The 14893-nt window shown below is 40.7% G+C and overlaps 1 protein-coding gene across 7 annotated transcripts in view; it reads left to right on the plus strand.

Moving 5' to 3' along the window:
* Positions 1-1120: 1120 nt before the first annotated feature.
* Positions 1121-14893, plus strand: part of ADGRG2 (adhesion G protein-coupled receptor G2) — a 120239-nt gene continuing 106466 nt past the window's right edge. For all 7 annotated transcript variants that reach the window (XM_037046261.1, XM_037046263.1, XM_037046262.1 and 4 more), the window contains exon 1: positions 1121-1204. The gene's annotated coding sequence lies outside the window, so the exon portion shown is untranslated. The remainder of the gene's footprint in view (positions 1205-14893) is intronic.

Genomic DNA, 14893 nt, shown 5'->3' on the forward strand with positions numbered 1-14893 from the left:
GTCTCTCTGAAAACACTTTTCATTCATTTATCTCCTCCTTGTGTCTAATATGGCAGAGTCAGCCAGGATGTGTTCTGCAGATCTGCACTTTATGAACATCCTCTCCAGAGCTGTGAATGCAATTCGGCAACTAGAATTTTGTTTTGGTGGTAAAGAAAAAATGGAATATTCTCTGCAGGTTTTAACAGAAGAGAATGGTGCTTTTAAAATGATAATGCATTTTGCAAATATAGGAGTTATTTGACTATAAAGAGGAGGGTTGGAAAGGGTTGTGGTAAAAGGCACCAGAGAAGGAATTTATAGAGTTTATTATTTTCCTGGTCTCTGCAACTAATTGTATGCAGAACAGAGCTGGGCCTGTGGGTTTTTTTTTTTAATAACATGGGTTACTTTTACAAGCTGGTTGGGTAATCTGTAAGTCCTATCCAGATCTAGTTTTTATTCTATGAAGGGGCAGAGGAGATGCTGACAGACAGAAAAGATAGAGGGGTCCAGGAATAACTGACTTCACCTAGCAGGCAGTGTATTGGGGATCCCAATTTCTAGGTATCCTGTGTAACATGTCCTTCACTAGATAACCATGAAGCTGAATCCTTCCCCAGGACGTTTTCCTTTTTACCGATCTTTCAGAATCTCCCTTCAAGTGGTCTGACATCCCATCTCAGCAACAGAGATACTGTAGCAGAGGAGCGACCTCCGGGTTACCACCCACCCCAGTACACGGTGCCGAAAGTGGTGGAACAGGCATTAGGGTATCAGGGCAACCCCTAAAGGAGAGCAGCTGGTTCTAGAGATTGGGGTCCCTAAGGAAGAGCGCCGGATCGGAAACCGGCATCTGAGGATCTCACGGTCGAAGGAGTCCAGAAGCGCCTCGGGCGCCTTGCCTGGGGTTGGGTGGACCAACCAGCCCGTGTCCCACTTTTCTCTCCACCCCCAGTCCCTAGTTCCCCGCAGGGCTTCAGCCGGTGGAGCCACAGGCTCATACCCTCCTCCCTCCGTCTGCTCCCCACCTCCACGTTCAGCCTCAGCACCCAGCCTCACAGCCGCCGGTGCTTTACGCGACACAGCGCTGGGCAACTGGAGAGCGAGCGGGCGGGGGCGGCGCCCAGCCTCTGGGAGGCGGGAGGAGGGACGTGCAGAGAGGGAAAAGAGGAAAAGGAGAGCAGGAGGCGTCAGTAGCCAGCCCGTTTGTGGGGACCGGCAGGTAAGCACACAGCGCCGGGATGGGTCTATCCCCTCGGGTTCCCGAGATCCAGCCCAAGCAGCTGGCGACTGGCTCGGGCGCCTCCAGCGCAACGCCTGGACTTGAAGGGCTACAGGACCGCGGGGTGATAGCTCCCTCCGCCCAGCTGCGGCTCTGAGTCGGGGCCCAAGGCCGCCGTGAAAGGCAGAGGCAATGGCCTTGCTCCGGGGCCGACATCCCGACAGTGGGAGAGTGGCGCCCTGGGAAAGGGGACTCCTGAGACTCGTTCTCTGAGGGGGTGACAAGTGTACCCAAAGCCTTCAAACGGCCTCAAACTCTCCCCACCCCTCTAGAAAAGGGAACCACGAGTCTTGTTCTCGAAGTCGCTCTTCGAGAGGCGACTCGCGGGCACTCAGTTTACCTTCCCGGTCAGTGGGTGCGGTGGAGCCTTCGGAGTGTGAAGGCGCTCGGGACCCTGGAAGGCTTGGCTCGGCACAGCCTGGAGGGACCCAGAACAGATGACCCTGGGTACCGCGGGATGGAGCGGCAGCCCAGAGTCTGCGGGTGAGCATGGGGAAAGGAAGAAGCTGGAGGTCTCAGGTGATGGCTTTTCGACTGGGACTTGAGGTTTCGAAGCTCCGGGACTATAAAGGTGAGGAGGAGAAAGAGAGCTGAAGGGCCTCCAGAGACCTAGATGAGGCAGGCGGCAGCGTCTTCTGAGGCTCCCTCGACGGCGACACTTCTTTGTATGCGTTGTCCACATGAATCCGTTGGGGGTCTCGTTAAAATGCAGATTCTGATTCACAGGTCTGAGGTGGGGCCCTGACAGTCTGCGTTTGTAACAAGCTCCCACATGCTTCTGCTGCCGCTGCTGTTCCATGGACCACATGGCAGGCCCTGCAGAAGTGCTTATTGTTCAACAGTTTCGAAAACCTTAGAAAAAGTGGGAGATTGGGAGAGTTGGTCCTAAGACATTACAATCCCACCTCCACCCCAATCACACACATTAAACCGACTGCTACTCATTTAGTAGTGAAGTATTGTACTTTTCTTACTACCACTTACTAGCCAAATACATCATCTAATAGTAGAGCTCCCTGTATTTGTTTAATGCCTTGCCGTCACTGTCAAATTTAATAATTTTTTAATAAAAGGCTGTGCGTTTTCATTTTGCACTGGACCCCACAGATTACGTAGCTGATACTAATAGTTATCAAGGCAGAAAAAAGGATCTATTTGTTCTAACAGGGTTCAGAGCTGGTGGGTGGGTAATGGGAGAGTGAAGATTTATCAAGCAGAGACTAACTAGATGTTGCAGTTCCTCCCATTTCAACCTCTCTTGGGCTATTTCAAGAGGTAAGCCTATGAGTATAACCTCAGTTACACACAGTATGCCAATATTTATTGTTTATTCATATTAACAATAAACAATTTATTAAGAGCTTAATTATTGACAAACAATACAATTAAGTTTGATGTCATAATAGTTTTGTAAATTAAGTGACAAAATGCGTGTTATTTCCAAAAGATTTGCTGAGTCCTTTTTAGTGTCTCAAAGTTTTGCCTAGTAAAGGTCTAAAGTGAGCTGCACATTGCTTGGTTTGACTGCTTTTATAGCTCAAATGCAAAGCTGGAAAACAAAAAGTGACCAAATTTTGTAGTTGTTCCAGGGGTATTGTTTTACAAAGCCTCAGCTAGATGCCAGCCCTGATCGGATTCCCTCTGCTCTTATCATTCCCACATCCCTGCAAGGTGACTTTCACTAAAAGAGGGATAGAGCAGTTTTTTTGCTATTGAAAAACACTGAAGAAATATAGGGCCAGCATCACTGTTTTCTCCATGAATAATTCTTGCCCCAAACCCATGGACTCCAGGTGTGTGCTCTTCTAGGGAAAGAAAGGAAACACAGAAAAGAAAAAAAAATTGGACTTTAATTATGGATATGATTTTGTTCTGTGGAGGGAGAATAAGTCTGAGAAATGGAATTTCATTGGCGGGTTTAGCAGGGAAAGAAGAGCCACTATGTTTTTGGTACCATGAACAGCCTTCCAGAAATGGCAAAGTGACTTTGCCTTGGTGTTAGAGAGAGCCAGTAAAGAAGCTGCTTTTCCATGGCCAGTGTGGTCACTCTGGGAGCTCTGGTGTGGCTGTGGTGTGGCAGTACCTGGTTTGGGACTCAGAAATGGGACATAACTATAGGTCCTGGTACCTTCACTACTCACATGAAATTAACAAATACATTTTTGCATTTTGCTCTCTGAGAGTGCCAATTCACTTTTCGAATACTTGCTACAAACTGGGAAGAACACCATTCAATTAAAAAGGGGGGAGGGAATGTGTTTCTGTGATGTTAATAACTTCAATCACAGAAAGGAGAGATTCTGCCTTTAGTAAAAAGCTTGGGAGCTAGTTTTTATGCCTGACTGAGAAAAGCCTTTGCTACCTCAAGACAGAGAAAAACATTTTTCTCTTAGATCTTTTAAAAATGTTAATGATTTTAAAGATATGTGGGTTTTTTAATTCACATGGAACTTATTTTGGGGTCATGATCTGAGATGGAGGATACTGGAAGTTCAGAAATAGGCTAAACATTTGGGGGAAATTATCACAAAATAAATTCCCTCAATCAAGTAAGAATCTATGAACATTGTTCCATTTTATAAATCTACCTAATTAATTCATGAATCAATTCCATGTTTTTAAAATTGAGGTATCATTTATCTATAATAACATTCACTCCTTTTAGAAGATAGAGAAGAACTCCATCACTCCAAAAGAAATTCCTTATTGACGCTTTTTAGTCAGTCAATCCCTCTCAGAACTCTCAGTCCCTGACGACCACTGATTTGTTTTCTGTCCCTATAAATTTGTCTTTTTCAGAATGTACTGTGAATAGATTCATACAGGATAAAGCTTTCCAAACCTGGCTTCTTTCATCTTGCACGATGCATCTGAGATTCATCCCTGTTGTTGGATGAACCAATAATTTGTTCATTTTTCACTGCTGATAATATTTCATGGTTTATTTATCATTCACCAATTTTCAGTGATTATGAATAGGGCTAATATAAACATTCACATATAGATTTTTGTGTGAACATAATTTTCATTTTCCTCAAGTAAATAACCAGAAGTAGGATTGCTATATTGTGTGGTAAATTTAACTTTATAAGAACTGCCAAACTTTTTTCAGATGGCTGCACTATTTTATTTGACTTATACAAAGTAGAATTAGTGATGTTTTTTGAAAAGCAGGTGTTTTACATTTGTATAAAATCTAACTTATCACATTATTTTTCTTCTATTGATAAACCTGTTTAACTAACCTGTTAGATAAGTCTTTGTTTACCTCACATTTTCCGAGATATTCTCCTGTACTTTCTTTTTGGCATTTTATATTGGGTTGGCCAGAAAGTTCATTTAGTTTTTTCCAAAAAATTAAAGACACATTTTTTCATTTTCAAGAATAACTGTATTTATTTGGATATTTTGAGAATGTCGGCTATCTCTCCTGTGGTATAATGTTGATTTTCTCAATTAACATCTTGATTTGATCACTATCAACTTCAAGTGGTCTTCTCATTGTCCAGGGAGAAATCTCCAGCATGAAACTTCACAAACCACTTTTGACATGTTCAATTAGTCACAGCACCTTCTCCACACACTGCACAAATCTTCTTTTGAATTTCAGTTACATTTTTACTTCTCTTAAAATAATAAAGCATAATATGTCAAAAATGTTGTATTTTTTCTTCCATCTTCAATATTAAAATGGCTACACAAAAATTCACCAATCTTGATAAGTCTTTTTAATGCATACTCATATGATGGCTGTCACAATACAGTCTAACAAAATTGTTTTAAATGAAGTTAAAGACAACTAAGCACTACTAGAGTCATCTTATGGGAAAAAAGCAAACAATCTTTTTGGCCAACCCAATAGTTTTATCATTTATATGAGTTTATGACTTCATTTTGAGTTAATTTTTATAGATCAAAGTTCACTTTTGTTCTATGTATATAACCAGTTGTCCCAACACTATTTGTTGAAAAGACTGTACTTTCTCCCCATTGTATCCTCTAGGCCCTTTTGTCAAAAATTAATAGACTGTGTAAGTATGAGTTTATTTTTGAACTCTATTCTGTTCCATTGATCTGTATGTTTAGTGTATGTCCATTCTTTTTTTTTAAGATTTTATTTATTTATCTTTAAAGGGGAAGGGAAGGAGAGAGGGAGAGAAATATCAATGTATGGTTGCCTCTCATGTGACCCCTGCCGGGAACTGGCCTGCAACCCAGGCATGTGCCCTGACTGGGAATCGAACCGTGATCGGGTGGTTTGCAGGCCCGCACTCAATCCACTGAGCTACACCAGCCAGGGCTTAGTGTATGTCCATTCTTATGCGAATACCACATTTTAGGTATTACACAATCTTGTGATGTGAATTCCTAGATTGTTTTGTGTTTGTAAGTTTTATTGCTTTTAGAAATTGTATCTTTTTTCCTATTTCATAATTACTATACTACTGTATAGAAAGGCTAACTTTTTGTAGATTTATCAGTTTCAAGGCATGTTGCTGAACTTTTGTTAGCTCATAATTTTTCAGTAGATTTTCTTAGATTTTCAAGGTAGACATTCAAACCGTCTGCAAATGGCAATAACTTAGAAACCCCCTCCCTCAATGATTTTTTCTCATTTTGTTGACTTGCCTTAGTGGCTAGGTTTCCCTTTAGGGGAGTTATTTGAGTGGGAATGCTTCTAATAGTGTACTACTAGGTATTAATTATGCTTGCTGTAGAGTTGGTAGTTTTCCTTATTACCTCCAGGAGGTTTCTTTCCATTTTTAGCTTCAAATGTCTAAAGTTTCATTTTAAAATTTCTGGTTCTTGGCCAGATTTCTGGTTGCACTTGGGATTTTTTTTTTTGCTCAATTTCAGGGGAAAAGGGGAAGGGTTTTCATGAACAAGTATAAAGGACACATGGACAAAAACTAAGGGGGGGTGGAAATAGGAGGGAGGTGGGGAGCACTGGGGAGGGTGGGCTGGGATGGGAGTAAAAGACAGAAAACTGTACTTGAATAACAATTAAAATAAATAATTTTTTTAAAAAGTCTAACAGTTTAGATATGAGTCAGTCTTTTCAGCTTTGGATGGTCGTATTTTGATCTCCCTTGGGGAGAAGATAGTGTAGAACAAGTCAATTCATTTTATGTAGACTATAAAGAAACTACCCTTAGAGCTTTTAAATAATATTTTAAATTTGAGCCCTGGCTGGTATGGCTCAGTGAATTGGCCGCCAGACTGTGAAACAAAGGGTCACTAGTTTGATTCCCAGTCAGGGCATATGCCTGGGTTGCCAGCCCGGTGGTTGCGGGGTGTGCAAGCGGTAACCACACATTGATGTTTCTCTTCCTCTTTCCTTCCCTTCTCCTCTCTCAAAAAATAAATAAATAAAATCTTTAGATTTGGGGGGATGCCAGGTACAAAAAGGATGAAAAAGAATAAAGGGACAGTTTATAACCTACTTATTTATAAATAAGATAGCTTTTTGTAGTGTTTTTCAAACTTTCTGGTCCCACTATTCATAATGAGAAGTGTGTGTGTGTGTGTGTGTGTGTGTGTGTATATATATATATATATATATATAAAGATTTTATTTATCTTTAGAAGGAAAGGGAAGGAGAGAGGGAGAGAAATATCAATGTTTGGTTGCCTCTCGTGTGTTCCTGCTGGGAACTGGCCTGCAACCCAGGCGTGTGCCCTGACTGGGAATTGAACCGTGATCCTCTGGTTTGCAGGCCTGTGCTCAATCCACTGAGCTACACCAGCCAGGGAGAGAAGTATATTTTCAATCTCAATCCAGTATGAACATAGGTAGATATAATTGAAACAGCACCTCAGAAACTGCTATGAATCTCACAAAGTATGTACTTTTTCTTTGTGCAGTGTATGCTAATATTTGCAATTATCTTCCATCTATTTCATTTTCAAATGATAATTATAACCCTCTAAACTGATTTGACCACTCCTTCATAAAATGTTGTTTTATAAAAACTTTCGATTTGGTTTTTAGGCCCAAACTGCTGAACTATGCCCAGGACAAATTCATTTTATATCACATCTTGCTGTGATGGAAAGGAGTTCAATTATAACACCCTTGGATAATCATGCTATCCACATTTTTCTCTTAAATTGCTATATAGCCTCTAAACCAGTCTGCCAGCATCCACCTTTCACCCCAAGAATAGCCAGTAAATGTAGTTTTGTAAACTCACAGCTCAAAACCCATTAATAATCTCTACCACACTTAGAATAAATCCCCAGATCTCCAGTGTAGCCTCTGGGGCACTATAAAGCCTTTACGCCTCATCTTCTCACACTTCCTCAAACACCCCAGTCTCCTTGCTCTTCCTCACCCAAGCCAAGCATTTGCTTCCAAGCCTTTGCACCATTTCACCAGGTGTTCATATAACTTGTTCCTTCATTTAATTTGGGCCTTCTCTAGCCCTCATTCTAAAATGGCATTAGTCACTTACCACTATAAATGGCCATCCTCTCATCCAACTTTTGTATTATTTGTACACTATTATCTATGGTTATATATTATTTGTTTGTTTATTGATTCCATGTCTTCCCTGCCTCCCCTGTGCTAGACTGTAAGTTCCAAGAGGGCAAGGACTTTGTGTATCACAGTCAATATTTGTTGTCTTCTCAGTATCGACAACAGTGGGACATAGTAGGTGATCAATAAATATTTGTTGAATGCATGAATGGTGCACATAGAATCTAGAAACATCAGGCACTAATCTTTAGCCAAATCCAATGCACTCTGCCTTTCTGTTCAATTTTTTAAATTTAATTATTGTTCAAGTACAGTTTTCTGTCTTATATTCCCAGCCCTGCCCACCCCCTCCAGTGCTCCCCACTTTCTGTTCAATTTTAATGTGAAAACTTCTTTAGATTTAGCGTGGAGTATATTTTAATGTAAGCAGTTCATTAATCAACAGACATCTGGTATCCACTATGTTTCTGACTCTGATAAAAAATGTAATAAAATATAATAAGATAGCTATTACAAATATAGCTATTACAAATGTAATAAAGATAGCTAATAGCTAATATTTATTAAGCAGGCACTGCTCTTACTACTTTGTATGTTAACTCATTTAATCCTCTCAACCTCTTGAGACACATTCTACAGATGGGGAAACTGAGGCACAGAAAGGTTAAGTAGCTTGTCTAAGGTCATAGAGAAGGTAAGTAGGGGATCTGGGGTTTAAACACAGACCACCTGATTTCATAGTCTGTGTTCTTAACCACAATGCTCATAGCAACAAACAGTATACACAATTCCTGACCTTTATAAACATGTAATATTTATAGCCTTCCTTCCCTTAGCATAGTGGTTCTCAATCAGGACTGATTTTGCCCCCTACCCAAACCCGAGGAACATTTGGCAATGTTTGGAGATATTTTTGGTTACCATGACTGGCAGAGGTGGGGATTTTACTGGTATCTATTGGGTAGAGACCAAGGATGTTGCTACACATCTTATAATGCAGAGTACTTCCTCTCTCGCCCTTTTATTCCCCAACAAATAATTATCTGACTCAAAGGTCCATATTGCTGAGGTTGAGAAACCCTGCCTTAGCACAGCAGTTCTGAAAGCTCATCCAAATCACTTGGGGGGGGGTTTCAGAATAAATACTGATATCTAGGTCTATTTCCTGACCTTAATAAATCTCAAGTGGGCCTTCAGCATTACCTACCATGCTTGCACAGTGAGTTTGCATTTCTACTCTCCAAAACAGCTGTTTAACACCTTCCTTTATTTCCTCTGTCACTCCTACATCAGCTGCTCATTAGACAGCAATCTCCTCATAGTCTCACCACCCAAGCCCCTAACATACCTGTATTTGTACAAATACTCATGATACACCCCACTGTTACTGTGAAACTGTGAATGATCCATCCCCAATGTGTCAAAGACTGGCTTCTTTTCCAGGCACTGAACTTATTCTTTTTAAATCATTGTTTAAAACTTTTTATTTGAAAATTTCAAAGTTTAAAATTAAGTTGCAAAAATAAAAATGGTAGAGAGAATACCCATATACCCTTTTATATAGATTCATCTATTGCTAACATTTTAACCTATTTGCTTTATCATTTGCACTGATGGACACGCATAATTTTTTTCTGAACTGTTTGAGGGTAAGGTTACATGCATCATGGGTTTTACTCCTAAGCACTTCCGAATGGATTTCCTAAGAATAAGAATATTCTCTTACATAACCACAGTACTATTATCAACTATAGTGACTGTTATCTAATCTGCTATTTGTGTTCCAGTTTTGACAGTAAACGTGATAGCATCCTTTACAATAGTTTTACTTTTAGTACAGGATCTGGTCTAGGGTTGTTATGGCATTTAGTTTTCAGGTCTCTTAGCCTCTTTTGGTCTGCAACATTTCCACAGCCTTTATTTGTCTCGTATGGCATTGACATTGTGGAGGAGGAAACAATTTCCCCTCTACTCTTCTAGGGTCTTGGTTGAGACCTCTTTGTAATAAAAGATTGATTAAGGGGAGAAAAACAAGCAAGTTTAATAACATGAATACCTCCTGTATACATGCGGGAGACCCAGAAAAACTGAATCACTCCCCAAAATGACTTAAGCCACCACCTTAAATAGCATCCCCAGGTAAAGACAAAAGAAGATGTTGGGGGCAGTTATGGGAGGTGATAGGGTAAGGTTGTTATTAGATTTAGGTCAGTGCCTTACCCATTGATAAGAGTTTCTAGAGATTTAGAGTCACAATCTTACAAATGGAGATTTCTCTTATTAATGTAAATGTGTCTTACAAGAAGGTAACTTCTCAGTTTTTAGAGCTTCTCCTAGGTCTTATTTCTTAAAAAGGATCAACTTCAAGGTAATCCTTATGCCACATAGGTATATTTTGTTCTGTCATATTCTGCTCCCCCTAATAGAATGTTTTAAATATATTCCTAATTGTTTTCAAAGTTGCTGATCATTTTGTCCTCTGAATGCAATAAGGATTAATAGCCAACTTTGGACATGCACATCTTTCTCTATATACAGTGTTGAGGTTTTTTATTCATAACTTCAATTAATTTTTAGCATCGGATTTCTACTTTTCCCCCTAAGAATCTGTTTCTATGCTCGTTTATTCCTTTACCAACTACGTGTATAAAAAAATGTCATTTTTAAATAAGAGTTTTGGCCAGGGGGAAAAAGGAGGGGAACAAAAGCAATGGAAGTTCTTGAAAAACTCAAGTACACTTTATTTTGCTGTGATTAAACCCAGGTCGACAGGTTGACGCTATCATTAACTTACTCCAGTTAGCAAATCTGAAGTTATTTTGACAAACTGATTAGAGCAAATAGCCTAAAATCAAACAAATACCTACCATTTGGTTTTGGTAGGAAACATTTGCTAAATGTACTCTGTGCTGAGAGCCCCTAAAGTATCTACAGCAGTGCCTTTAAAATATACAAACCAAATAGATAACACAGGGAATTTTGTTAAAATAAAGATGTGGATTCTGTAGCTCTTGGGTGAGGGAGGAGATTTCTGCTGTTTGGGGGCCACACCTTGAATAGGGAAGCTTGAGAGCATAGCTGGGGATTACCTGAAACCTTTGTCAGTTACCCATTTACGGATGATAAACATCTCTGTCCAAGTGCCTTTCTGGGCTTGTCCTCCCAGCCCTAGCCTGAAGAAAAGAGTGGGGCAGGGCAGGCATGAAACAACCCTTTTCTTGCCTGGCTTCAATATTTCATACTTCCTTGTTCATTCCAGAGAGACTGAGTATTCATTTCAACAGTCCTGACCCTGACCACTTGAGTACACACCAGCCCCCTTCCAGCCACTCGCTGGGCATTTCTCTGCCAGCGGGCCTGCTCTGTCTGCCCACGTGGTAGACTAGGAGTGCCAGGGAATTAACACTCCCCTCCCCTCCCTACCCAACTTGGGCAATGGCCTTACTGAAAGTTGCCCTAGTGAAAGTTGGTAGATAAACAGCCGAGTTCCCCTACCCTCTAGTGAGCAGGATAACTCTGAGGTGGAATGATGGGTGTTCTACACACAGTCCCAGAACTGACCTTCAGTTGCCCCAATTGGTAACTGGCTTGATAACACATCTGTGTGTATTAGCTGCCTTCCTGCCCCTGTCTCATTTTCGTATTCTCCTGTTTCCTGGAATCACATCCTAAGTAAACCTTTGGCTTTTGAATCCTTGCCTAAGAGTTACCTTCTGGAGGAACCAAAGCTGTAGATGTTCGAAGCCGACAGTCAGAAGTACTTTTGTTTCTTTTAATAAAACCCCATTGTAAGAAAACAACAGGGAGCTCCACAGGAGTTTGTTGCAGGGGAATTATCTAGTTATTTTGTTGGCATGACACCAACCATTTGGATGGCTGGAAATAAGCCTGATTATGGAGAGCATGCTTCTGAGTTCCTGGATATTTGGGGATCATGTCAACAGAGTTGATATCCTGGGCTCCCCAGCAGAGCTGATTCTAGTTGTTCTGACTCTGGCCTGGGGGTAAAAGTGGGGGTGATATCTCTTGAGTTCTGCCTCAGAGCCCTTGACCTCATCTTGTGGCCTCTGTGAACTTCATCCTGGCTATATCCTACTTCCATGCTCCTCTCCTTAGGCCTCCCTCTTTGCGGAGTGTCTATTGTGGGCTCTCTGCCCATCCCCTTGGGACAAGTAGTCTTTTCATGGACCTTTATTGTATGGAGGCTCCTGACATTAAGTTTCCCACACATGTTTTCCAAGCTTTCCATAAATGGTCAATGCTCTTCCTAGCTATGTCTTCAACTTGTCCCCTTCAACTTGACAAAATCACATTAACTGTGATTTTGTCCCCTTCCTCCTGCATTCTGTCCAGACTGGAAGTGGATCCAAACCTTCACATAATTTAAGCCTCTCAAAGTATTTTAGAGCTGCATGCATCCAGATGGGGATTCTTAGACCTTCTGTAGGCTCAGAAGTATGTGATAATCCAACCTTCTCCCCTCAAGACTTTGTATACAGAATTCTCCTTTCTGTGGTTCCTCACATATTTAGAACCCACACTAGGCAGTGATGTTTGGAAAGGTGGCCTGGACTGGAACTGTGGACTGGATTTCTCACAATTGCACTATACCTCTGCCAGGGTATGCTGCCCACTGGGCTGAACACCCATGTCTTTGTTTGGGTCTCTTGAGATTCCTAATTAGAGACCCTTGGTCCTTTGGATTTCATATTTTAAAGGTACATGCTATATTAACCAGGCTAGCTTCTATGTAAATATCTATGAAAACATTAAGGATAGATGGCTAGGTGACTGCTTCCCTGTGACTTTGGGCTCTCTTCCTGGCTCGCACACTGCCACCTTCTTGCTATGTCCTCAAATGGTAGAGAGAGAGAGAGGAGAAAGACGGAGGAAGTGATGGATGGAGGGAGGGAGGGAGGGTGAGAGAGAGAGTTTGAGAGATAGACCTTTCTCTTCTTATAAGGCCACCGTCCTAGTCCTATTAGATTAGAGCCCCACCCTTATTGCCTCTGTAACCGTAATTGCCTACTAAAACCCTTTCTTCAGCGACAGACACACGGGAGGTTAGGGCTTCCTCATATGAATTTTAAACCCATACCAGGCAGGGTTTGTTCATAACAATAACTTTTCCCAGCTTCCATCCCCCCCACCCCACAATCCCCAAGCATTTCAACAATTCATGTAGCTGAATACCAAAAATCCACAATTAGAGATCCATTTATTTGGTTAAAGGAGTTGTTAAAAAGTAAATGGGCACAAGCCCTGGCTGGTGTAGCTCAGTGGATTGAGCGTGGGCCTGCGAACCACCCGATCACGGTTTGATTCCCAGTCAGGGCACATGCCTGGGTTGCAGGCCAGTTCCCAGCAGGGGACTCATGAGAGGCAACCATACATTGATATTTCTCTCATTTTCTCCTTCCCTTTCCCTCTAAAGATAAATGCATAAAATCTTTAAAAAAATGTAAATGGGCACAAATTTTGGTTGATGTGCCTCTATGTGAGGTCTTTTCCTGAGAGGAGGTAAAGGTTCAAAAAGTGTGAGGTCACTGGGCACCTATAGGTTGAAAATGGGCCCCACCTAGGGGAGAGAAAGGATACTAAAATGGAAGTCAGTTTTCTGCAAGCAATGTCTGTGTGTCAACTTTGTCAAGACCTGTTCAAGTCCTCAGAATCATTTTCTTATCTTTTTTTCTGCAAAAATAACAAGTAAAATTAAAGAATTGAGTATTTAACCTTGTTTTCTTGGATCTATGAACAATTTTAAAGACAAGACATTGTCTTTTAATGAGGGAGTCTAATTGACTCTATACAAAGGGAAGGTAGAAGTACAACTTCTCATTAGTTTATCCAGCGTTCTATCAGCATAAACTTTTTATTAGCCAGCATATTATGTATAATGACAACATATGTTTGCAGTGAAGATTCTTATGTGCTGTTGAAGCCTAAAGTAGTTTTCAAATCATCAAATATTAAACTATGTATGGAATAATTTTCATATTAACTGTGATTTTGATAAAGTCTTGGTTACTGTTTGTTGCCAAAAGGTAATCCTTTATCAATGAGGATATGTCCATTTCAATACTTTATCTCTTCCTTTGCTAGCATCAGAATGGTAAAGTGAGCTCTTCTTGTGGTTAATCATTGCTGGGATCTAGTGCTTGTGGATAATTGGTTCAGGTAATCAAAACACTATCAGTCAGGCACATGGCTTTGACCCTTATTTGACCTTTGCTCCTAGGGGCGACCCACTTAGGGTGGGTCATTGATGATTCAGTTCTGTTGAGGAAAGTGCATGGAATTCCATCTCCTTTGAACTTGCTCCATCAATGGTGTCATCTAGGGGCCCTCAATCCTGGCCATACATTAGCTTTAAAAGGTACACAGAGGTAAGCACTATCCTGAAATTGGTGTTTATCTTTTCAGACATTTCTTTATACTTATTCTACATATGAATATATCCCTTAGCAAGAAAGAATGCTACCTGCACGCTTTTAAACTTTATATGGTTGTTTTTTTACTCTCATATGCTTTTGCAACTTTCATTTTCAATCAGTTATTTTTCTTTTTTGTATTTCTCGCTTATTTTTTTCATTTTTTAAAAATTTATTTAATTATTTTTCAAGTACAGTTTTCTGTCTATTACTCCCATCCTATCCCACCCCTCGTGCTCCCCCCTCCCTCCCATTTCCACCCTTCTTAGTTGTTGTCCATGTATCCTTTATATTTGTTCCTCTAAATCCCTCCCCTATTTCCCCTGAAATTCCCTCCCCTCTCCCCTCTGGTCGCTGTCCCCCTGTTCTCTATTTCAGTGTCTTTGGTTATATTTTGCTTGCTTATTTGTTTTGTTGTTTAGCTTCCTGTTAAAGGTGAGATCATATGGTATTTGTCCTTCAACAGCCAGGCGTTGAACGAAATAAGTCAATCAGTTATTTTTCTGAGATTTATCCTTGTTGCTACATGTAGCTCTAGCTCCATTCTTTTTCTTTACTCTGTAGTATTTCATTACATAAATATATAACATTTATACATTCTTCTATTGGTGGTCATTTAACTTATTTCAGATTTTGGTATTCAAAATGAAGCTGCTATGAACAGTCTTGAACATGTTTCCTTGTACTAATATATGAATGTTTATCTAGGGATTATAT

The sequence above is a fragment of the Sturnira hondurensis genome, unplaced genomic scaffold (assembly GCF_014824575.4).
Source record: "Sturnira hondurensis isolate 20B ecotype Veracruz unplaced genomic scaffold, ASM1482457v3 Scaffold0005220, whole genome shotgun sequence".
NCBI lineage: Eukaryota > Metazoa > Chordata > Mammalia > Chiroptera > Phyllostomidae > Sturnira > Sturnira hondurensis.